Here is a 24,160-nt window from a genome sequence, read left to right on the forward strand (position 1 = left end):
ACTGATGGGCACTCGCTAAATTTCCCTCGTGGCAACTGCGTTAGGAGCTCAACTTTCTCTACCTGCGACTTCTCTGACGGACACTAGGGATTAGGAACTTTGCTGCAAACGATTTTTGGAGTGCTCTCCCGTTCCAGTTTGGTACAAGCCCTCGTATAAAGAGGAAGAACTATGATCCAACCGGCATTCTTCGATACCAGACGAAAAATTCGGTAGAAATTGTACTCTGTGCACTGAAGTATAGAGGATCTGAGATTGTCGGTCATTTTTTACGCAAACTGAGAATAGGGACGTATTTCTACTGTTAACATCTACATGACTTCTTTACGATTATTCTGAAATTCAGACACAAGTGTTTGCATAGCTTCGTAGAAGCTGTTTCAAACTGTTTCGGGACTATTGCACTCTCGAACACAACGTTTAAAATGAGCCTGTATATGTTGTCATGATGTCTCAGGTTCCCCTTATTTTATTACGACGGTCATTTCTCTCTATGTAGGTAGAAGGTAACAAAATATTATGGTCATTTTCTTCGTCGGGGACTACAGCCACACAGAATTTTTCAAAGAAATTCATGCCATTGGACTTTTAATTGTTCATATATTTTATACAAACTAAGATTTCGGAACTACGGTTCATTCTCAAATGCTTTTTGAAAAGTTGAAGTATGTCTTACCTGTAGTCAATGACAGGTGACAGATAGGTTAGAAGTATTTGACCATTTCAACGTGTCCCTAAGGCCGAAATAATGATTATGTAAGATAAATGAAGACTTAAAACTCCAATGGTGGATATTTCTTTCAGAAAAAGATATTGTGGCATTCTGAGGGGAAAGTTAGTGATGACAATTTCTTCAGTGGATCTCGCTGAAAGGGAATCCGCCTTTACTCTATCTCGCCTACTGTATTCGTGACTATCTGTTTCACGATAATGCAAAACGAGTCGCAAATATTTGAACTCTTTCGATATACTTCGTCAATCCTATCTGGTAAGGATCTCATAATGCGCAGCATTGCTCCAGACGAGGAAGGGCAAGCGTCGTATAGGCAAACTCTTTAATAAAACTGTTCACTTTCTAAGGGTTCTGCCAAAAATTAGCAGTCTTTGGAGTGGCTTCCCCACAAAATGTTCTGTGCTACGTTTCCAGTTTAATTTGTTCGTAATTTTGATCCATAGGTATTTAATTGAGTCTACAGAACTTAAATTTGAATGAATCATCATGTAGTCAAAGTTTAACCGATTATTTTTTAGCACATGTGTGGATGACATCATACATTTAATTGTTCATGGTCAGTTGCCCCTCTGTGTACCATGTAGATATCTTGCCTAAATCATTTTGCAATTCGTATTTAATGTCTGTTGTTATTAGAAGACGAAAAATGACATCTGCAGACAATCTAAGAGGCCTAATTAGTCTTTTAAATCGTTTATAAAGATCGGGAACAAGAAACATAGCTGAAACTATACTCTACAGACATGCAGTTTGGTTAGAAGTCGCTTTTGACGAACTACCTACTTCGTGGGAATAAAGAGGCAGTTGTGTTTAACAAGAATGAGTTATTTTAAATCCGCTCTGCTTATACTGTATGTTAGTAGTAGTTACCTTCGACACATTTCACAATGTTGGAACACAGTATATGTTCAATGACCCACAAATTTGTATTAAACAACTTTGCCCAACAAATAAATGTTCCACTCCCGAAATTCGTCGAATATGAGTTGTCTTGGCTTTCATTTACTGTCAACGAAACGACTGTTCTGTTATCTGATTACCATTCTCATGAGACAGCTGAAATAAACAATGGATATCGAAAAAAAATTATTTGCACTGTCGCAGGATGCTACAGCAGCGGTTTTGAATTATTTCAGAATGAAAATAGTATTGTTTGAGAAGTCATTAAAATCAGTAAAGCGTTTTAGCCTTTAGGGGAAGCATCTAACCGTGTAAAAGTAGATGGGTATGAAAACCATAGGCATACATATAAAATGGGAAAATGCTGAAAAAGTAACTGCAGATGTAGCCTCTCCGTCATAAAACACGTCTAGTTACTTTTGCTTCGTTTTTTCATTTTGTATGGCATTATGACTGATGGATTACATATCCAGCAGTTTTTCACCATCTGAAATGCCCCACAGTGTGAAACGCGTTTTTGGAATTAAATAGAGTCACAACCAAGACTGTTTTAAATCTGAAATAACAATCGATATCGATCAACTTTCATTCAGATCGACATTCACTAGAAGTGAAAGTATTTCTGTTTATGACAAGTTCACTTATTTGGATGGTCGGTCAGCTGCTAATAATAGACCTGTTTATTGAGAACGGGAGAAACTAACATGTACTCCAAACGTCATATCGTCATCACGAAGACGAATTCGGTATTCACTGCTGTAAAAATGTCCCCCGTGCGCTTCTTCCTGCATTAAAGTTGTAAGCTAAGTGTGTTCATACTGCCACCAGCGCTTTTCGATATCATATCCGATCAAATTCTCACTTTCAGTTACTTCGTCGTGTCGAACTTTTCTATTTGATTGAAGTCAGGTAAGATACTCGTTGATCCTTCTACCATAAATTATTGTGGCTACGTGTCCCGACAATCTTCATTTAATAGTCATTAGCCACAAATATGCCTTTGACTCCAGTCCATTACTCGATCCATGCGTTTGTCTCCAAAGTAATTCCGAACGTGCTTCTCTTCATCATTCTTTGAGAAACCCTATATTTTTGTAGTGTTTCTTGCGTTAAAAGCCAATGTGTGATTCATAAGGAGAGGTATCATAGGGAAGTGGGTCATAAATGTTATGAGACCGCCCCTCCTCACGTTCACGCCCACCCTCCCCTTGCCCAGTGACCTCCTAGCGAAGGAAATCTTTATTACCCCTTTCTGCTCTTTATGTATGCCCGTCCAAGTGGGATGGATTCGACAAAAACTTGGTAAAACTCCAGAGATACGTGCTCACACGGAGTAAATTATGTGTCTGTTCTTTGTGGACGATGAGTTGATACCCGATTGCGTCCGAAATGTGTTCAGTCCGATTCAGATCAGGCGAAGCTGCTGGTCAACGTGATATGACTATCACGTTCCACGCACTGGGGTAGCATGATTATTGCCTTGTGACACAAACCATTATCCTGCCACTGTGGAAGGCATTGAGAATGAAGTTACGCAGATCGTCAGCAGGAAATTTCACGCAGTCCACAGTCACCATTATGGTGATTTGTATTAGCACCTCACGTCCCTTGCACAACCAGCTGAAATTGCCCCCTCGGCGTAATCCTTCCACAGGCCACTTAGTGCTCTCAAACACAAATCACATACCACCTCGGCAGTCATGGACTGTGCGGCTGGTCCCGGCGAAGGTTCGAGTCCTCCCTTGGGCATGGGTGTGTGTGTTTGTCCTTAGGATAATTTAGATTAAGTAGTGTATAGGCTTAGAGACTGATGACCTTAGCAATTAAGTCCCATAAGATTTGACACACATTTGAACATTTTTTTTAACATACCACCTCTACCTCTGGCCCCACACGTCTACGTCGGCGGTGCGCTACACGATTGCGCATATGTTCCCCTGGATGAGGGTGTAGGCGCGACCATCGACATGAAACGCGATTCATCCGACCTGGCGACACTTTTCTTACTTTACATAGCGGGCACGCCAACGAGATCCAAGTTTTGTGATGAAAAAAAAAAAATCCAAGTTCTTGCAATATCGCCGACCGAGTATTTTCAATAGGCTATCACGACGGTAGCACGCATCTTTGCCAGTTCAATGATGCTCATTCCCAGACGCCAGGTAGTAACAGCTTCTGGATATTTAGTTTGTATCAATGGATATCCGCAAATTTTTCCCGTTTCGTCTCTAGAATGATTCCATATTCACCTCTTCCTGGCGGAGTGTTCGACCATGGTTCACATATTCCCGCCAATATCGCCGAATACTGATATCGCTCGTACTCAAATGTCGAGCGATTCGCCGATTACTCCAAATGGTTTCTTTCAGCCAATCTACAAGTCCTCTCTCAATTTCTGACATCTGTGTAACGCTCCTGTCTGTCCAATAGAGTACACAGGACGATATTCGCAAAGACTTTATGTCCTGGTATTGACATGTCCCCTGTTTAGTATCCTTGATGGTGAAATCGCGCTGCAGCGTCATATATTCATAGCTCGGCTGTCTAATTTCTCAATTTCACTTTTTCTTCCGGTATTTGTATGCATGTCAGTTTGTAATTGGTTGACATAACTCCTTCGTGTATATAAATCTGTGATCAGTTGTCATAATTCCTTTGTGGTGGATCTTTCTCTTCCTTTCTTTCTTTCTTTTTTTTTTTTTTTTCTTAGAGTGTACTTTAGCTGCCGCGTGACGGGCATGCAAGGTCTGCCAATCATATTAGGTGTGGGCGGTGGCGAATAACATCTGACTCATCAAAATGTGTTTCACTTTTGGAAAAAGGTGCTAGATGTAGTGTTAGAATTCGAAAAAAATTATTGTTTACATTCTTTCTTCTTTATTCCTTTTTCGCGTACTCTAAAGCTGTGTATCGAAGAAATAAGCTCCGTAGATATCATTCCTTCGTTCACAGAGTGATCACGTTTGTACCCTCTATCCGACATTACTAATCGCTTTACGATTTTTCTCTTTACTAGTATGTTAACAAGAGAGACTTGCCGCCAAGCTATTGTTATCATATCTACACCTTGCTGAGCTGGAGCCCCAGCCTGGAGATACGTAAAGACTGAATTTAATAACGATAAAATTCAGCACAATAATATTCGTAAATGAAAAGGTGACAGTTTTCAAATGACTGGCAGTTGCATTGTATACTACTGAACTGTATTAAACTATGTTTAACATTCACAGCCTGTGAGATTGTGGAAGAAAGAGTAAATTTAAAATACTTTGAACCTGCAGTAATGGTTCCATGAGCTTCAGAATGTCAAGCTTAAAATTACTGTCGCCAAATATGTCGAACAAAGAAAATCTACCCACGTTCTGCTACTTATTTGCTTGTTAGGACTGCTATGTATCCATTTCGTTTAATATTCGAAAATGAACTGCGTGAATCTCGAGGTACCCTGTCCGTCCCAGTTCCTATCTCATCATCAACTGAGGGAAACCACTACGTGGTAGGTACAGTCCTATATTAGCAGCATATTAACGGCATCGCTTCAACTACCGGACAGCTTTATCACGTCAGAGGTGTGTCCCTTTTTTATAATCATAATTACGCATTTGGTACGTGAAAAATTAAATATATTTGTCGTTTCTCAATAATGTAATGAAACAGGTTCATATGACCTATTATTAGGATAACTAAAATTTAATGTAAGCTCGTACATAGACGAAACGCAAGAAGAGACGTAATCATACATCCTGTCGTCAATGTTCTTAACACTTAAAATCACTACCAGCTTTTCCAATGTCCTCTGTAACCTAAAATTTCTTCGTGACAGGGATATGAACCAGAAATTTTGTTTACAATTTTTAAGGCAATTCTTGACCAACAGAAGACTCCAGGCACAACTAACGACCCTATCTCGTGTATGTTGCCAGCTTTCTTCTCCAACTCCTCTGCCTTCGGGCTCCCATACACATTTTTAGATTGCCGCCGGCCGATGTGACCGAGTGGTTCTAGGCGCTTCAGTCCGGAACCGCGTTACTGCTACGGTCGCAGTTTTGAATCCTGCCTCAGGCATAGATGTGTGTGATGTCCTTAGGTTAGTTAGGTTTAAGTAGTTCTAAGTCCAGGGGAGTGATGACCTCAGATGTTAAGTCACATAGTGCTTAGAGCCATTTGAAAAATTTTTTTAAATTTGCTATTTAAATTCAAATCGGCGCACACCTTGATGTTCAGTTTTAACCTGGAAACAGTCCTTCTGACTGTGGCTAAGCCATCACTTTGTTGCAGACCGATGCATTACTTCTAGAAAGAGTCCCTTGGACTGCAGCTAAATCATTTGCATACATCATTTGCTTCCCGAGAGCTAGCGGTACAATGTATGCAAAACTTCTTCCGTGAAACAGAAGATCATTGATATGGTCTGTCAGAACCGAAGGCCAACTCGTGTGGCCTTAATGACTGCACGACAAAAAGCTTTACGCCTCGCCTGGGACCGCCAGTACCGATATTGGTCTGTTGATGACTGGAAATCTGTTGCCTAGTCAGACGAGTTTGTTTCAAATTGTATCTAGCTGATGGACGTGTATAGGTATGGAGATGAGCACATGAATCCATGGATCCTGCATGTCAGCAGGGGACTGTTCACGCTGGTGGAGGGTCTGTAATGGTGTGGGGCTTGTGCACTTGGAGTGATGTGGGACTCCTCATAGGTCTAGATGCGTCTCTGACAGGGGACACGCACGTAAGCATCTTGTGTGACCACGTGCATCCATTCATGTCTACTGTACATTCCGACGGACTTGGGCAATTCCAGCTTGACCATGCGACGCCCCACACGTCCAAAATTGCTACAGAGTGACTCCAGGAACACTCTCCTGAGTTTAAACACTTCTAATAGCCAAAAATTCCTCAGACATGAATATTATTGAGCAAAGATGGGATGCCTTGCAACGTGCTTTTCAGGAGAGATCTCAACCCACTCCTACTCTTACGGCTTTATGGACAGCCCTGCAGGATTCATGGTGTCAGTTTCCTCCAGAACTACTTCAGACAATAGTCGAGTCCATGCCACGTAGTGTTGCGGCACTTCTGTGTGTTAGCGGGGGCCGAACACGATATTTGCCAGTGGACCAGTTCTTTTGGATCTTCAGCGTATATTGGTCATGCACGGAATACGTATCCGGACGCTTTTACCAGCGATATAGCAGAAAGAGATTAGATACTTGCGGTTCAATGTGCTGTCGCTAGTAAATTTTTGAGCAGAGTGCCCCTGTTTAGAAAGTATAATTTTGCGAACCGAAATCGTCTGTGTGTTTTTGAAAAGAAACATCCCAGTAATTGCCCTAAGCGATTTTGGTATAGAAAAGAAAATGTATATCTGAATGGCATGAAGGATCGTATTTACCGGTGATGTGGATGAGACGTACCTGTGGTGGTGAGGTTGCAGAGGACAATGTTGAAGGCCATGGCGAGGAGAGGCGCGGGCGCTCCAGACCTCATGGCGGCAGGCGCATGGTGCCGCGGGCTGCACCCTGGAAAAACAAAGACAGCACCACTGAGCTCTTACCGTGCGCCACGTGTACATCAGCAGCCACTGTAGCTTTATACGCAACCCTCAATAACATGCCGACAATCGATCACCACGCTGCAGAAATACGTTAATAACAGCTGTAAAGATGTACTCAGCCCTACGAATAGGAACTACAAATACTGTACCAAGCTGCCACCATTCAACAAGATGTTGCACCATAAATATTTTCACATACGTTCCATTAGATTAGATTAGATTGGTACTTGTTCCATAGATCATGAATACGACACTTCGTAATGATGTGGAACGTGTGAGGTTAATAAAAGGTGACTATACAAAATATTAAATGACACTTAATATTTTTAATTTTATTTTTTTCGTGAGGGTTGGGGAAATTACCCACTTACTATATCCAAAAATTCATCTAATAAGTAGAAAGAGTTGCCATTAAGAAATTTTCTTCATTTCCTTTTAAATGATATATGGCTATCTCTCAGACTTTTGATGCTATTAGGTAAGTGACCAAAGACTTTTGTGGCAGCATAATTTACCCCCTTCTGACCCAAAGCTAGATTTAACCTTGACTAGTGAAGTTCATCCTTTCTCCTAGTGTTGTAGCCATGTACACTGCTATTACTTATGGATTCGTTCTGATTGTTAATACCAAATTTCATAAGTGAATATACATATGGTGAGGCTACAGTGAAGATCTCTAGCTCTCTAAATAAGTGTCTGCAGGATGATCTTGGATGAGCTCCAGCAATTATTCTGATTGCATGCCTTTGTGCAATGAACACTCTTTTACTCAATGATGAGTTACCCCAGAATATGATGCCATACGAAAGCAGAGAATGAAAGTAGGCGTGGTAAGTTAATTTACTGAGATTTATATCGCCAAAATTTGCAATGACCCTAATAGCATAAGTAGCTGAACGCAAACGTTTCAGCAGATCTTCAGTGTGTTTTTACCAGTTCAACTCCTCATCAATGCATAAACGTAGAAATTTGAATATTGTGCCTTAGCTACCGATTTCTGATCGAAGTCTATATTTATGAATGGTGTCATTCCATTTAGTGTGTGGAACTGTATGTACTGTGTTTTGTCAAAGTTTAATGAGAGCCCATTTGCAGGAACCACTTAATGATTTTCTGAAAGACATCGTTTACAATTTCACCAGTTAATTCTTGTCTGTTGGTTGTGATAGCTATACTTGTATCATCGGCAAAAAGTACCAGCTTTGCATCTTCGTGAATATAGAATGGCAAGTCAATAATATTTATTGAGAACAGCAGAGGACCCAAGACCGAACCTTGCAGCACCCGATTCTTGATTGTTCCTCAGTTTGAGGAATCATCAGTTTTTTGCATGTTATGTGAACTGCTTATTTAAACTTTCTGCGCTCTTTCAGTTAGATATGATTTAAACCATTTGAGCGCTGTCCCATTCATACCACAGTACTTGAGCTTATCTAGAAGTATTACATGATTTATGCAACCAAAATCCTTTTAGAGATCACAAAAAATCCCAATGGGTAACTTCCGGTTACTCAGAGCATTTAATATTTCATTAGTGAAAGTATATATAGCATTATCCGTTGAAAAACCTTTCTGGAAACCAAACTGACGTTTTGTAAAATCTTTATTTTTACAAAGGTGTTAAGCTACTCTACAATACATTACTTTTTCAAGAATTTTCGATAAGGCAGTGAGAAGAGAGATTGAGCGGTACTTGTTGACATTAGATGTAACCCCGGTTTTATGCAGTGTTTTAAGAATGGCATACTTCAGTCTATCTGGGAAAATACCCTGCTTCCGAGAGCTATTACACATGTGGTTAAGAATCCACTTATCTCTTGGGAACAAGCTTTTTTATCCTACTGGAAATGCCATAAATTTAATGTGAGCGATTATACTAGAGGGACTTTATTATCTTTCTAATTTCATAAGGAGAGGTGTGTGGAATTTCAATTGTATCAAATGATGTGGGTAAGGCCTCATGCATTAACTGCCTTGCTTCTTCTAATGAACATTTACATCCTATTTTCTCTACAACATTTAAAAATGATTATTCAAAATGTTTTCGACCTCCAGCTTGTTATTTGTCAAGTTTCCATTCGCTTTGATGATAATGCCGTCATCCTGTAATCTTGGTTGCCCTGTCTCCCTTGTAATAGTATTCCAAATTGTTTTCATTTTTGTTATCAGAGGTATTAATCTCAGACATGATGCACATGCTTCTGGACTTTTTAATAACCTATCTTAATGTAGTACAGTAGTTTTTATAATATTTGGCTGTTTCTGGCAAATTACTCTTTCTTGTTGTTAGATACATTTCCCTTTTGTGGTAACAAGATATTTTTTATTCCTTTAGTAAGCCAAGGTTTTTTGCATGGTTTCTTATAATTAGATTTAACTAATTTCTTGGGGAAATGAATTAAGGACAAATGTAAACAATTCTCAAATTCCACTCCAGCCAGCACCAAATCAAAGTAAACAAGCCCAACGCCCCGTATCACAATCAGAACAAAAGACGATGAGAAAGCCGATACTGCGAATACCAGAGCAAACCCAGACGTGGCCTTATCGTAAACTCACCAGTGACTTCAGTGAGGAGGATAAGTAACGTACTTTTGACAGAAACGCTTGATTTGGCAAGAAGGAGTAAAAGTTTTCAAGTGCACCTATCAGACTGCTGATATTACGAAAAGACAACAAGCTGCGAACCTGAAAGGCATTTTTGCCAAATAGAGGGCTGGTGAAGAACCACAAAAGTAGGTCACATTCGATCTTCGTCGACCAAGCGTAGCGTCGACCATTATCTCAGACGAACAGCAATATATACTTCGGGTTTCGGGTCTTCCCAAGAATTACGTTACAGCACACAAGCTACGAGACCCAACCTTTGATGCCCTTCTACCATTCGCTAAGCTGACTTCCACCTTCGAAACTGCTACCTGTCGGATCTGTTGAACTTGGTTATTGTGAGCTGGTAACCTCTCAATCACTTATGAGAAGACTTGGAGACATCTGCCTCTGGCTTCATGAGGCAAACTAAAGGTACTTTTCGTACGGTCAAGCAGTCGGAGTATTCTGGAGGCGAGATAAGCGCCGCTGCTCCCGACTAGTACCTACAACGATGTAAGCAGTCATTTACGTCCCAGGCCTCTCTTGGAGGGAGGTTAAACTGTTGGCTGGTTGCTTGTTTTGGGGAGTAGAACTGCTTAGTTATCAGCCCTTTTTTATAGGTCACATAGGTCTCGGTTGAAATCATACTCCGAAAGAATTCTATAGCTTAAAATTGGAGAGACAAACAAAACGCGTAAGACGAACTGTGAACTACACAGAAGGAGAAAACGAAAGAAGCAACCCAAAAGTTGCTATGCTGTTGTTCATTTCCATGCAGTGCACAGCCGCTGATAGGTAAATAAGTGATGATCCTAGACACGAATTCAGTTGCAGTTCAGTTGAAAATACTGTCTAGGTATCCTGTCGTAAGTATATCATGGTTATCCAAGGTGTTTACTATTTTTGGAGAAACTGGTGTGAGTCAACTGTCTCAGCTTTGTGCAATCCTAGCTATTCAACAGACTCATCGCTGTCTGCTCGCCGATATCGAATTTTCTGTACTGATAATCGAAAAGAAGTTGCTTGAGAGGAATTAGGTCCCTAATTTGTCATGGTCTCGGACAGAAGCAGACACTGTTAGGTTGTGGTGATGTCAAATATTTTATTCCCCTTAGAACACCTCTTACAGTTGTCTGCTTTACATCCGTCACACCTACCACAAACAGCTATACCATTTGAAGCAGGTATTTATGCTTAGTCAACCGTTATATGTCTAAACTTGCACTCGAAATGAATTGGCTTTAAATATAAGTACGGCCATTATTATTCATATTGTTTGTGCTTTCCCTAAATCAAATACCTTACTTCACTGGATGGTTCCTTGGCAAAATTATGTCCGATAGTCTTCCTCAATGATCTTTTGTACGGAAAGATCTCAACTTCACTGCGATGTTGAACATTAATCCAATAGGACAGTCAGTCTGAACCATCTAGAGCCAGCCCAGCCATCTGGCTAGGGAGACAAAAGTAAAATGTTCTCTGCAGGTAAGGAGATGGAAAAGAATCTGAAAAAGGAAGTCAACTGTCTTTCCGTATTCACAGACGCCCACAGTTTAGAATAGCAGTACAATGTACAAGAAGGAAGTAAGATGCAAAACCAATGATATTTCGACATTCATAAAGTTTTACTGACGTCTGGCGTTTACTGTATTGTGTGGAAGTGCGGCTGTCTGTACATCAGAAACATGCTGCGCTGTTTCCTCCAGTGCTTTGTGGAGCACGTACACACTCTCTGTTCGGCCAGTCTAACACGTCTCGAATGGCTCGGTGCAGCACCATCAAAGAACAGACATATATTCTATTTCGGAGAGGCAAATGGATCGTGTCGTTCCAGTGGCTTCTGAGAAGCGTTGCATTTACGGTTACTTGACGAAGTTGTCTAGCAGGCCGGGGCATTTCTATTAAACGGGACACACTTTTCTGGAGGTACTTGTTTGTTGCATCCAGTACTCCGTCGGTGGTGAATGCTGCTATCCGATACCTATACAAGAGCACACCCCACACGAAAAAGGGATTCGCATGTGGATTACAGTTTGTTAAGTTGTTGTAACGTTACTTTTCTTCGTTGATCATCAGAGACCAGACAACAGAGCTTGAATTTTCACTTATTCTCGTCGCTTTCTTATAGCTTTTGTGGAAATGTTGTTAGTCAACACTCCATCTATTATTATTCAGCTGATGTAGTCATTTACCTACATGTCGAGCCATCAAACAACTAAAATGAGTGAATTCGTAGACAGACAATTAGTTCCTACATTCGTGATAACGTTCGCTAACCAGTTACAGTGCTACTTTGTGTAGTATCAACACGGTATAAATGATTCACAGTACTGTACCTTCTACCTAACGTAGGGGAGGAAAATCTAGATTTATTAACAAATGTACAAGGATACCGAGGATACTAAAAGTAGTTTCCTCTTCTTGATGACTTCAGTCTACATCTACAGTAATCTGTATAACAAAAACGGCATAACAGAACTTTATAAACAGAACATTCGTACCAGAGAAGCTGTTGTCGAATACCTTGGAAACAGGGTGAAAGAGAGGACAGAAAAGAAAAACTGAAGTACCCTCAAGTGCACATATGATACAATATGGTCCAACTAGACTTCCATCACAGAACGTATGCCTGTAAGAACACCTTTGCAGGTGCACCTCAGGTTATTTGGAATCAACTTGTACCGTCGTCGGGGTTCACTAATAGTAAAGATTGTCAGTGATTCACACAATCACCTTAAAACGAGAAATAGCTGGTAACCACTTGCGTGTGATGCGTAGAATGGCAGTGTGGATTGGATGCGGTGACACCAAGGGATTTCGGAGCACAGTGCTCCACTTTCCGTCCCAAAGGCACGTGGCTTACATCAAAGCGCACGTGCAAACCACCCCACTCATTACGTCAACGTTGCAAGGCTCCGGTAACAAAGCGATGATACAATTAGCTGTGTATGCCATGACAGGCAGTCACAAAAATTCGTCGCAAGAACCCAACGAATAAGCACTTCCGATTTCCTACCAGGAGCGGAGGCGTCAGTGATACCTTTAGTAACAGAGAGCGGCGGACTTGCGTGGCGGGCCAGGCAGCGGCCTCCAGCTACCTGCTCCAGCTAATACCGGATGCAGTAATCCGACAGGTTGCTGTAGTCTCCACCAGTCCATTGCACCCACATTAGTCGAAGAGGGGAGCAGATACGTTACCCTAGACAGACAAGAAGAACGTGTGAGTATCCTGTTACTTTGGAAAGTATTTGACTTTCTACTTTTGTATTTTATTTATACACTGCAACTGACAGCCCTAACCAGCACTGGGGGATCTGACAGCACCAAGTGTGAGGCTGTTTCCCGCGCAGGTATTGGTAGTGGAGGGAACATATGGCGCGGCAGTGACTCATTGGGGTGAGGTTAAGAATGCAAGCCACTAAAAAAGAATCGTGCTAAGCTATCCACACGTAACTAAACCACTTATATTCAGGCACGAAACCTAGTGTTTTCTATATTAAATATTAGTTGTTAAGACCACTTTTGGCAAAGTAAACACTACGAGGGCTCTACAGATCGTTAGAGCTATAATACTGCAAAAACACTATACAGTAAATCAAATTGATTAGTAAACAAAAAATAAAATCATTCAGCTACCGATCTCACGTGAATGGTTAGAAACATCTATGAAGATGCAGAAAGTATTTGCCGCATGCTTGTCTCACTTGTTGGTGAAAGGTTGTAATGCGAGTTTGTTATTGTACCACTCGTCTTGACCCTGCATTTGTGATAAATTATTTAATTACTTCATTGTAGACTATTTTCCATGTTCGTTAATGAATGCACTGTAATACCGTCAAAGGACGTATTTAAAACAGATTAGCTACCCGCACTCTACGATTATAGACATACAGGTCTCCTGCTTACAAACGATTTCATCGAGCTTGCGGAACTGCCTTAAGGGACAACACTAACGAGAGCTCTACATGGAAGAGGTAGGAAAAGTCGTACTCGCCGATTGATTAAGGAAATGCAGAAAAGGGTTAGTTGATGCAGTTTCGAGTGGGAAGATACGAATAGTTTACCGTGTGACTCCAGTACTGTTTCTGCGCACGCATGACGTAATTGAGACATTTTCATGGGGTTTAGTATTTCGAGACGATAATGCAAATAGATTCCCACATCCCTGGTGCGGCCATAACATGGTGCAACCACTAAACAACCTGTCTCTCTTCAGCAATTTTGCCAGCCGGTGTGGCCGTGCGGTTCGAGGCGCTTCAGTTTGGAACCGCGTGACCGCTACGGACGCAGGTTCGGATCCTGCCTCGGGTATGGATGTGTGTGATGTCCTTAGGTTAGTTAGGTTTAAGTAGTTCTAAGTTCTAGGGGACTGATGACCTCAGAAGTTAAGTCCCATAGTGCTCAGAGCCATTTGAACCATTCAGCAATTTTCAATCACCGGAGGTGGAATTCTTCGAGATTAGACCGACGAGCGATAAGCGTGATTGGAATAAAGTGTATTATTTAAGAGGCACCACCTCAGCTGTGTATTTTTAATTTGTTTGCCCTTTCTTTCTTTCTAGCACAAGAATTAAATTTGGCTTGTCAGCACAAAAGTCTTACGTACGCTGATATTTCTAAGAAATTTACTGTAACAGTTACTGCATTTGTGGAAAACATCCAAGATACAGTGAGTAACTGAAGTTTCAAATTAGTTTGAAAGGTTGTTAAAATTTTGCAACACTTATTTAAAACATTACTGTTCAGTGGCATTAATAAAACACACAAGCTTGTAGGACCATAGCAGCATATAACAAATAAATAATAATGAATAATTAATTATTCAAGAACAATCAAATCATCAAATTATTTTAATAGCTGATTGAAAATTCTGTAAGCATTTTTTAAAATGGATATTGCTCAGTAGCATTATTAAAGTTCAGATACGCGAAGGACCATAGCGGTGTAGGAAAAGTGAGTGCTTGCGACTGAGGTTTATACTTAAATAATCATTGTGTCAGCCCTAGTCAAAATGAGTTAGAAAAAAGAATTATTTCGCAATAGCTATTAGTTATGAAACTCTTAGTTTAGAAACTGAACTATTTTACCTAATTCAGTTTATGACAGTGTTTCTTCATATTTATAGGGTGTATTTCTCTGGAGTGGCTTTTTGAAAATCCTGTAGAAATTTAACTTCTTTTCAGTTGAAACTTTGCCATCACTCTTTTCATTACTGGTTAGCTAGACATTTCTACCCTATGCGTAAAAGAGTGTGAAAGTGCTGGTACTGATTAAAAGATGAAATTCATTGTGTGGGTCTCCTGCGAGTCACGTTGGCAATGAACATCGTGAATATCTAATGTACTCTGGAAGAAATGATAATCTGTACTGAACGGTAGAAATGGAAGTTAATATGGTGGTCGTACGGACGACTACTTTCTTGGTGGGAAATGAATTTTATGTCTATTGTTCTGTAGCTCCAAAGATAAATGAGGCAAAAGCCAAGTTCGTTATGCCAGTTACTGAAGCTTCACACGGGTTAGTCCTACAGTTTGCTTAGTTAATCTGTGATCTGTGGTGCAGTCCTGTTGCTTAATATTTTGAGACAGTGCATAACATGTTTGGCAGTGATATATTGTAGACTGCATTAGTTAACAGTGCCACTGTAAGTAAAATAACTATTCATTTCATTACACTCTCGCCATAAAATGCCTGGATTAAATATTATCGAATGATTGTCGTCGTGTAAGGAAAATGAGTACTTTCCCATTACACATCTTCAGCGTTCTTGAAGTAATTTGAGTAGCTGAACAACCTACAAAGCTATAAAATAAAGTAAGGGAATGACAGATGGCAAGATTTTACCTCTCGTCAACAACCAGGGCATTAGTCGGAGTGCAAATTCAAAGAGGGGAAAAGAGGAAAAGGGTACTACCCCGTCCTCCTCAAAGGAAACATCCTTGCATTTTCGCTCCGTTATTTGGGGATGGTACATCTAAATTTTGACAGCCAAGTGCCTTGTGGTGGTTTCAATCGGCGTCCTCGCAGATATGAATGCAGGGCCCTAATGACTGCGTCGACTGCATCGGATTCAGTACTTTTTTTTTATTTTGAGGTAGAGGTCATCAATATTGACTGATTTAATTTGGCTCGCCACGACATCCTCATCTGTGCGAATATCTTCATCTCAGAGTAGCACTTACACCTAATGGCCTCAGATTTCAAAATTTTTCTGTAGCAACGAATCATAAAGATTTTGATTCTTTTCTTTTCCATTTTACCCACAATCCGCGATTCACTTCAACACACTGCTGTCCTCACACGTTTGTTTCCACAAACTTGCTTTTCCGATTGATAAAATACCTTTGACGAAAACATACTTTAGTGGAAAACGTAATAGAGGGTGCACGGAAACGGAGTTGTCTTAAAAATGTATCCCGACGTAAGGTTAATAGGAAAACTACTCTCTATAGTTCCATGGAAGTCCGTCCCTGATGTCTTAACAAATGTCCTATCATCCTGTCCCTTCTCCTTGTCAGTGTTATCCATATATTCCTTTCCTCTCCGATTCTGCGCAGAATCTCCTCAGTCCTTACCGTATCAGTCAACCTAATTTTCAACATTCGTCTGAAGCACCACATTTCAAATACCTCGATTCTCTTCTGCTTCGGTTTTTCTACAGTCCATGTTTCAATACAATAAAATGCTATGCTCCAAACGTACATTCTGAGAAACTTCTTCCTCAATTTAAGGCCTGTGTTTCATACTATCAGACTTCTCTTGGACAGGAATGTCCTTTTTGCCAGTGCTAGTCTTCTTTTGATGTCCTCCTTGCTCCGCCCGTCCTTGGTTATTTTTCTGCTCAGGTAATAGAATTCCTTAATTTCATCTACTTCGTGACCATCAGTCCTGATGTTAGTTTTCTCGCTGTTCTGATTTCTGCATCTTCTCAACACTTTCGTCTTTCTTCGATATACTCTCAGTCCATATTCTGTAGTCATTAGACGATTCCATTAAACAGAGCATGTAATTCTTCTTCACTTTCAATCAGGATAGCAATGCATATGTGAATCGTATCATGATATCCTCTCACCTTGAATTTTAATTCCACTCTTGAACCAAGTATTTTATGCTTCTATGTTAGTATCACTAACAAAAACAAATATATTTTTTGTTTTGTGCTGCCTATTGGGGGTGTGGGGTAATCATCCGTGATACGTTTACGCCTTTCACTACCATTCAGATCGTAGTGGAAACCAGATTTAGATCCGAGCAGTTGCTTAAATTTTGAATAGTAAACATTAGCAACGGCGACCGAACATTTCCTGCATAACGATTCACTCTCGTCCTGCGAAGATCATTGGCGAGAAAGTGGAGTAGTGGGGGCACAGTTTCAGGGCAACCTCTTGTCCTTGGGGTGCAAAACTGCACGTATAAGGAGGAAGAATAAGTAGTGGTCAACGTCATCAGGATGCAGAGGTCAGTGAGAAACACCGCATTCAAGGCACACAAGTGGTATCCCCAAGTTTTGTCGCCTGTAACTGAGAACATGTCCAGGTGATCTCTCTACTGGCAAAAGATACCGGGTTAGTCCAACAACAAGATGTGGACTACCAAGTGGAACATGACCATGAGACTAAGACTGATTAACTAACGAAGGGATAAAATTCTTTGAGTGTTGTTAATGCTACAGATATGAACGTGGTATGGAAACTATAAAATCTCAAAAGAGAAATGAAAGGCTGTGTCTGGATAAAGTGAGGGTCAGTTAACTGAAACAGGAGGGAGTTAAGGAATTGGTGTCAGACGGATGTAGGGTAATATCATCAGCAGCAGAAAATGTTTTAAATCGAATAGGATTCTTTATAAAGTGGAAAGAGGGCAAAGAGTCATTTACTGGGAATAGTTCAGTGATAGGGTTGTTATATTCATTATTGACAGTAAGCCAGCATCAACTATAATAATTCATTCTGGAAAACGATAGTTCAGCTACACTTGCTGACGTTACAAGGAGAATATGAAGAGGGGAAAAAAGGTATGACGATAGTGATTTGACTACGTAATGGGAAATGATAATACAATGATTATGGGGACCTGTAGTTAGGCAGTAGGAGACCAATAGAAGAAAGACTTACGTGAGAATACTAGCTTTGTAATAGGAACGGCAGAGAGACAAGACTAGATGATTTCTGTAGCAAAATTTCAGCTAGTAACAGTACAGAAACCTAAAGGTGAAGAGCTATGTGCCGGGAGACTAGGAAAATTTCATCTGGAATACATATAGAGACTTTCTGAAATCAGGTAGTGATTTGTAAGTTGATCTAGTACCAGATATACTCCCAGATAACACTTTAGAAATTAAAGTTCAAGAGGGTCGCCCGGAAGAATCAGCATGGTAAGGAGTGGAACCCTGAAGTGCTGGTTAACAATGTAATCTAATCGAAATTCTCTACGGCTGTGGTTCTGCAATCCTAAAAACGACAATAGGCATTTCAGTTGACGATTAATACATCCCTAGATAGGGAAATTACTGAAGTCCGACAGAAGTTCAAGAAAGGCTACACTGGAGAAACATTAGGTAACAGTGAAAATACTTTCACTGATCGACGAAAGGAGGAATATGTTCAGGGGATTCAGGAATACTGAAACGTAAGTCACTTAGAAACGAAATAAATAGATAGAACAAGCAACTGGAAGCAAAATGGGAGCAGGAAAAATGAGAAGAGAATTCGGCAAAGAAATGGTCATCAGAATACCTATTTGGGCATATAGAAATTTCAAAAGACTCTTCGGTGAAACTAAATGGAGAAAAGGTGAATTCCAATCTTAAACGCAGAGGAAAAGTCGGATACGTTAAAAGGCACATTGAAAGCTTCTACAGAGACGAGGAACTGTCTGGTAAGGTGACCGAAGAAGAAACAGTAGTCGATATGGAAGAATTAGTGGATCCAGTACTAGAATCAGACTTGAACAGGGCATTGGATGACGTACAATGAAATAACGCAGAAGGTATAGGAAATGTTTCTTCAGATTTTCTAAAATAATGTTGGTGGGGGGGGGGGGGGGGGGGGAGGAGCTTGGATTGGCAACTAGACAAGAATTCAAGTAGGTATGTAGAATGTATCACACGGAAGAGATAGCATAACGTTTTGGAAAAAGTCTTCCACGCAATTCCCAAGTTCGTTGGAGCAGGCATATGTGAGCACCACCTCACGATCAGTTTAACATCTCAAGAATCCTAGCTGCTGCCAATAATTATATATAGAAGAATGGGAAAGGAAATTGAGGATCTGCGAAATGACGATCAGTTTCGTTTTAGGGAAGAATTAGGCACTCGAGAGGCAGTTCTGAAGTTGCCCTTGATAATGGAAGCAAGACATAAGGGACGCCAAGACACATTCATAGTATTTGTTGACATACAGAAATTGTCGGACTATGGACTAAGTAAAATGATGCAAGATGTTTGAAATTATGAGGAAAAGAAGAGTAAGCTATAGGGAAAGATGGCTAATGTTCAACACGAACGAGAACGAAGTGGTTACGGTAAGAACAGAACACTATTAACGAAGTGCTGTGATTAAAAAGTTTGTAAGATAGGTTTTAAACAATATGCAGAGGACGTGTTGCCTCCTGTGGTGATCACACACACTACTAAGAACCATGTCGCGCTACTTGTAATGGCTAGGGGTCATCGCGTATCACAGTGACTTTAGTGTATTTAACCTCTTTGTCATTTTTGTTCGTCTCAATGCAAATTTGTTACTGTCAGCCTTCTGTACCATACTCTAGTTGTTCTTCCTACGTTTGGTCCAAGTTTCATCGAGCTATGTTAATGGGTGCGTGCAGAATAGTGTGGTGAGTAGATGCGCAGATGGCAGGGCATGCATGGGGGGTGGTAGTGATGGGGGCTGCGGTCAGGCGCTGTAGGCGAAACGCGGAGCGCTGGAAGAGAAGTGCCGATCTAAACTGAGCCTAAATTCATAATTTTTGTAAATATTAAGTTGGGCCCCTCCGACTACACACTTGCATGGTGTCCATTCTGAAACATCTGTCACCACTGCTTTCGTTAGTATCCAAAAGGAATTCCGCCGAAAATGCCGAAATTTATTTTCGCCTGGCTTGTTAGCCATTTGTAGCATTCAGAGAAGTGCCACGAGACGAGAATTTAGAGTAAAACCTACATATTTCTCTGGTTGGCATGTTAAAATTTGCTTCTTTTGCCAAAACACTGTGTAGGTTACACAGGCTCAGGTCACGAACAGTTTGTGCAGACGCAGCTGGGAGGAAATTCTGAAAGAGTGGTAAAAAAAATGAAATGAACGTATGGCACCGTTGGCCGGGAGGCCCCATCCGGAGAAGCTCGGCAGCCAAGTGGAAGTCTTATTTCATTCGACGCCACATTGGGTGACTTGCGCGCCGGTGATGGGGATGAAAAGATAATGAGAACAACACAGTCCACGAGCGGAGAAAATCTCCAACCAGGCCGGGAACTTGTGTGGGAGGCAAGCACGTTACCACCCAGCCAAGCAAGCGGAGTGAAAGAGTAGAATATTCAATTTATTAAATGAGGAACTCAGGCAACGTAAGGTCAGTGTCTTATGAAAAAGTATATCCTCGGTACAGCAGGTTTTTCATTATGGAAACATCCCCCAGGCTGTGGATAAGCCATGTCTCCGCAATATCCTTTCTTTCAGCAGTGCTAATTCTGCAAGGTTCGCAGGAGAGCTTCTGCAAAGTTTGGAAAGTAGGAGACGAGGTACTGGCAGAAGTGAAGCTGTGAGGAGGGGGCATGAGTCGTGCTTGGGTAGGTCAGTTGGTAGAGCACCTGCCCACGAAAGACAAAGGTCCCGAGTTCGAGTCTCGGTCCGGGACACAGTTTTAATCTGCCAGGAAGTTTGATATCAGCGCACACTCCGCTATAGAGTGAAAATCTCATACTGGATCTCAAAGTGTTTATGAAATACAGGGAGTTATATGGATCTTTCACTGTGGTTCAACGCGATCGCCAATAAGTGTGCTATGTCAGATCATTTTTCGCAACATTGGTGACAGACACGGACCTACACCAATATCTAAACCCAAATTCAATATATTACCTAAATTTTATGTGCAGTAACATACAAAGTAATGTACACCAAACGCAAAAATCATAGCTACCCCTATTTTTTATTGCAAACTTTTTCGAACTTTGCATGGTGTCTTACTTCCGCGTAAATATCACAGTAACTACGACCATTAACGAAATGATGGGCACATGATAAACATATGAAGCTACTAGTGAAGCAAAAATGATTTTTTTTTTTTTACCGAATAGTTTCTGTAAAATCTTTTGCGGAAGACTATAATGCGTGCGCCTCGTTTCTGTCACCACCGGCCGGCCGAAAGGTGGAAAAGTATCGGCCGCTCCTTCTGAACAAACGAATGAACTCGCCCAGCACTTTGGGCACTGTGCGTTGGCCACCATATCCTGCACGGACTATACTTGGCAGTGACACGTCGTGCGAAATTTACTCAAGTCTTACACTGCAGTGCATCTAAGTTGTCTGACCTGTAAAATTCAGCTTACAGACTGTAACCTACAACTGAGCGTATGTTATAGTCTTTAGGCTGAATTTTACATGTCAGCCAACTTACATACACTGCTGTACTAATCTTAAGTAATTTTCGCACAGCGGAACGTGGTTGTAAGTGATAAAAGTAAACCGTCATACACTACTGGCCATTAAAATTGCTACACCAAGAAGAAATGCAGATGATAAACGGGTATTCATTGGACAAAGACATTATACTGGAACTGGCATTCGATTACATTCTCACGCACTTTGGGTGCATAGATCCTGAGAAATCAGCACCCAGAACAGCTACCTCTGGCCATAACAACGACCTTGGTGCGCCTGGGCATAGAGCCAAACAGAGCCTGGGTGGCGTGTACAAGTACAGCTGCTCATGCAGCTTCACCGCGATATCACAGTCCATCAGGAGTAGTGACTGGCGTATTGTGACGAGCCAGTTGCTCGGCCACCACTGACCAGACGCTTTCAATTGGTGAGAGATCTGGAGAATGTTCTGGCCAGGGCAGCAGTCGAATATTTTCTGTATCCAGAAAAGCCCGTACAGGACCAGTAACATGCGGTCGTGCATTATCCTGCTGAAATGTAGGGTTTCACAGGCATCGAATGAAGGGTAGAGCCACGGGTCGTAACACATCTGAAATGTAACGGCCACTGTTCAAAGTGCCGTCAACGCAAACAAGAGGTGACCTAGACGTGTAACCAGTGGCACCCCATACCATCACGCCGGGTGGTACGCTAGTATGGCGATGACGAATACACGCTTCCAATGGGAGTTCACAGCGATGTCGCCAAACACGGATGCGACCATCATGATGCTGTAAACAGAACCTGGAAACGTCCGAAAAAATTAAGTTTTGCCATTCGTGCACCCAGGATCGTCGTTGAGTACACCATCGCAGGCGCTCCTGTCTGTGATGCAGCGTCAAGGGTAACCGCAGCCACGGTCTCCGAGCTGACAGTCCATGCTGCTGCAGACGTCGTCGAACTGTTCGTGCAGATGGTTGTTGTTTTGCAAACGTCCCCATCTGTTGGCTCAGGGATCGAGACGTGGTTGCACGATCCGTTACAGCCATGCGGATAAGATGCCTGTCATCTCGACTGGTAGTGATACGAGGCCGTTGGGATACAGCACGGCGTTCCGTATTACCCTCCTGAACCCACCGATTCCATACTCTGCTAACAGTCATTGTATTTCGACCAACGCGAGCAGCAATGTCGCGATACGATAAACCGCAATCCCGATAGGCTACAGTCCGACCTCTATCAAAGTCGGAAACGTGATGGTATGCATTTCTCCTCCTTACACGAGGCGTGACAACAACGTTTCACCAGGCAACGCCGGTCACCTGCTGTTTGTGTATCTGAAATCGGTTGTAAACTTTTCTCAGGTCAGCACGTTGTAGGTGTCGCCACCGGTGCCAACCTTGTTTGAATGCTCTGAAAAGCTAATCAATTGCGTATCACAGCATCTTCTTCTTGTCGGTTAAATTTCGCGTCTGTAGCACGCCATCTTCGTGGTGTAGCAATTTTAATGGCCAGTAGTGTATATAAAGAAAAGCTAATTCTACCATGCTCTGTGAAATTTATTTGGAAGCTACTTCGAAGTCTATCTCGAACAGAAAAGCTCAGAAGAGAACTACCGAGAAGCGTTAAAGCCAATCAGTAACCTAACACAGCAGGCTGTATCGCCAGCTATTTTAGGGGGCAGCAAAGTTTCGTTCCACAAATACCTGATGTGTAAGATTTCCTTCGGAGACCCTGCAGTTTCGGGCGTGGCGTGGTATCTGCTCTGCGACGCGAGACAAATGCGGGTTAATATCGTGAGGGCGGTCGCTGGCACGCACGCTGCTGACGGCATTCTCGGAACGGGAAACAATATCTGCGTTGCGATGTTTACGCCAGCCGACAGCCGTGCGTACGGAATACGAGTCTCCCCGGCGGCGGCAGAAGCGGTCGTGGATACGCGCAAAGGCACAAGCAACTGAAGTTGAAATTACTTCCTGTCTGTCACTTGTTTCTCGTGGGTATTTCCAACCATTTCATGAAACTGGTATTTAGAAACTGGTATTTAGAAATTTTGGCTTAAATCAAAAATAGTCGTCACTTCATACTAGCACATCTATGGTAAAAGAAAGTGGCGTTGTTCTCTGTTGAATATTCTCCAATATAATCTAGAATTATAATTACAGTTTTGTAGAAATCAGCTTTATAGCCGGAAGAAATATTTTCTTTTCTGTATGTTCTTAAAATACGTTTTACTGGAGAAGTAATTGTGTATCGACAAGAGATAAAGGTGAGGGCTGTTATTGAAGTGCACCGTATGGGCAGTGTGTTAGAGAAGTATCCCCTATTCTTACAGGAGATATCACTACTCATCAACATTTCAAAAAGGGATCCTTAATAACATTTCTACAGAAACAAATATTTTTTGAGTGTGAGCCGTGTGCCATGAACAATCAGGGAACAGTAGTAAAGGCTGCTTTCCTAAAGACAATCATACTCATTTCTTATTAATTGCGTTCAATTCTATACGCTATCTAATCAAAAGTATCCGGACACTTAATAGTTGACATTAAGCTGGGGTGTGTTAACCGGTATCCTTTCTGACAGTTGGAATTCTGTCCGAACCTTTTCAGTGAGGTATGAGAATGTCTGTCGAACAATGGTATTGGACCCTGGGATCTCCGAGTAACGTTATTGCAGTGCCCTTGTTACTCCGAATCACTATGCAAAGTTTGGACTTGCATGCATGTCGAAAAGAAATTTGCATCTTAATTCGGAGTAAGACAGGCAATATCGCACTTATCCGCCGACACCGGGCTGGTGACT

This window comes from Schistocerca americana, chromosome 3 (genome assembly GCF_021461395.2).
Source record: "Schistocerca americana isolate TAMUIC-IGC-003095 chromosome 3, iqSchAmer2.1, whole genome shotgun sequence".
NCBI classification, from domain to species: Eukaryota; Metazoa; Arthropoda; class Insecta; order Orthoptera; family Acrididae; genus Schistocerca; species Schistocerca americana.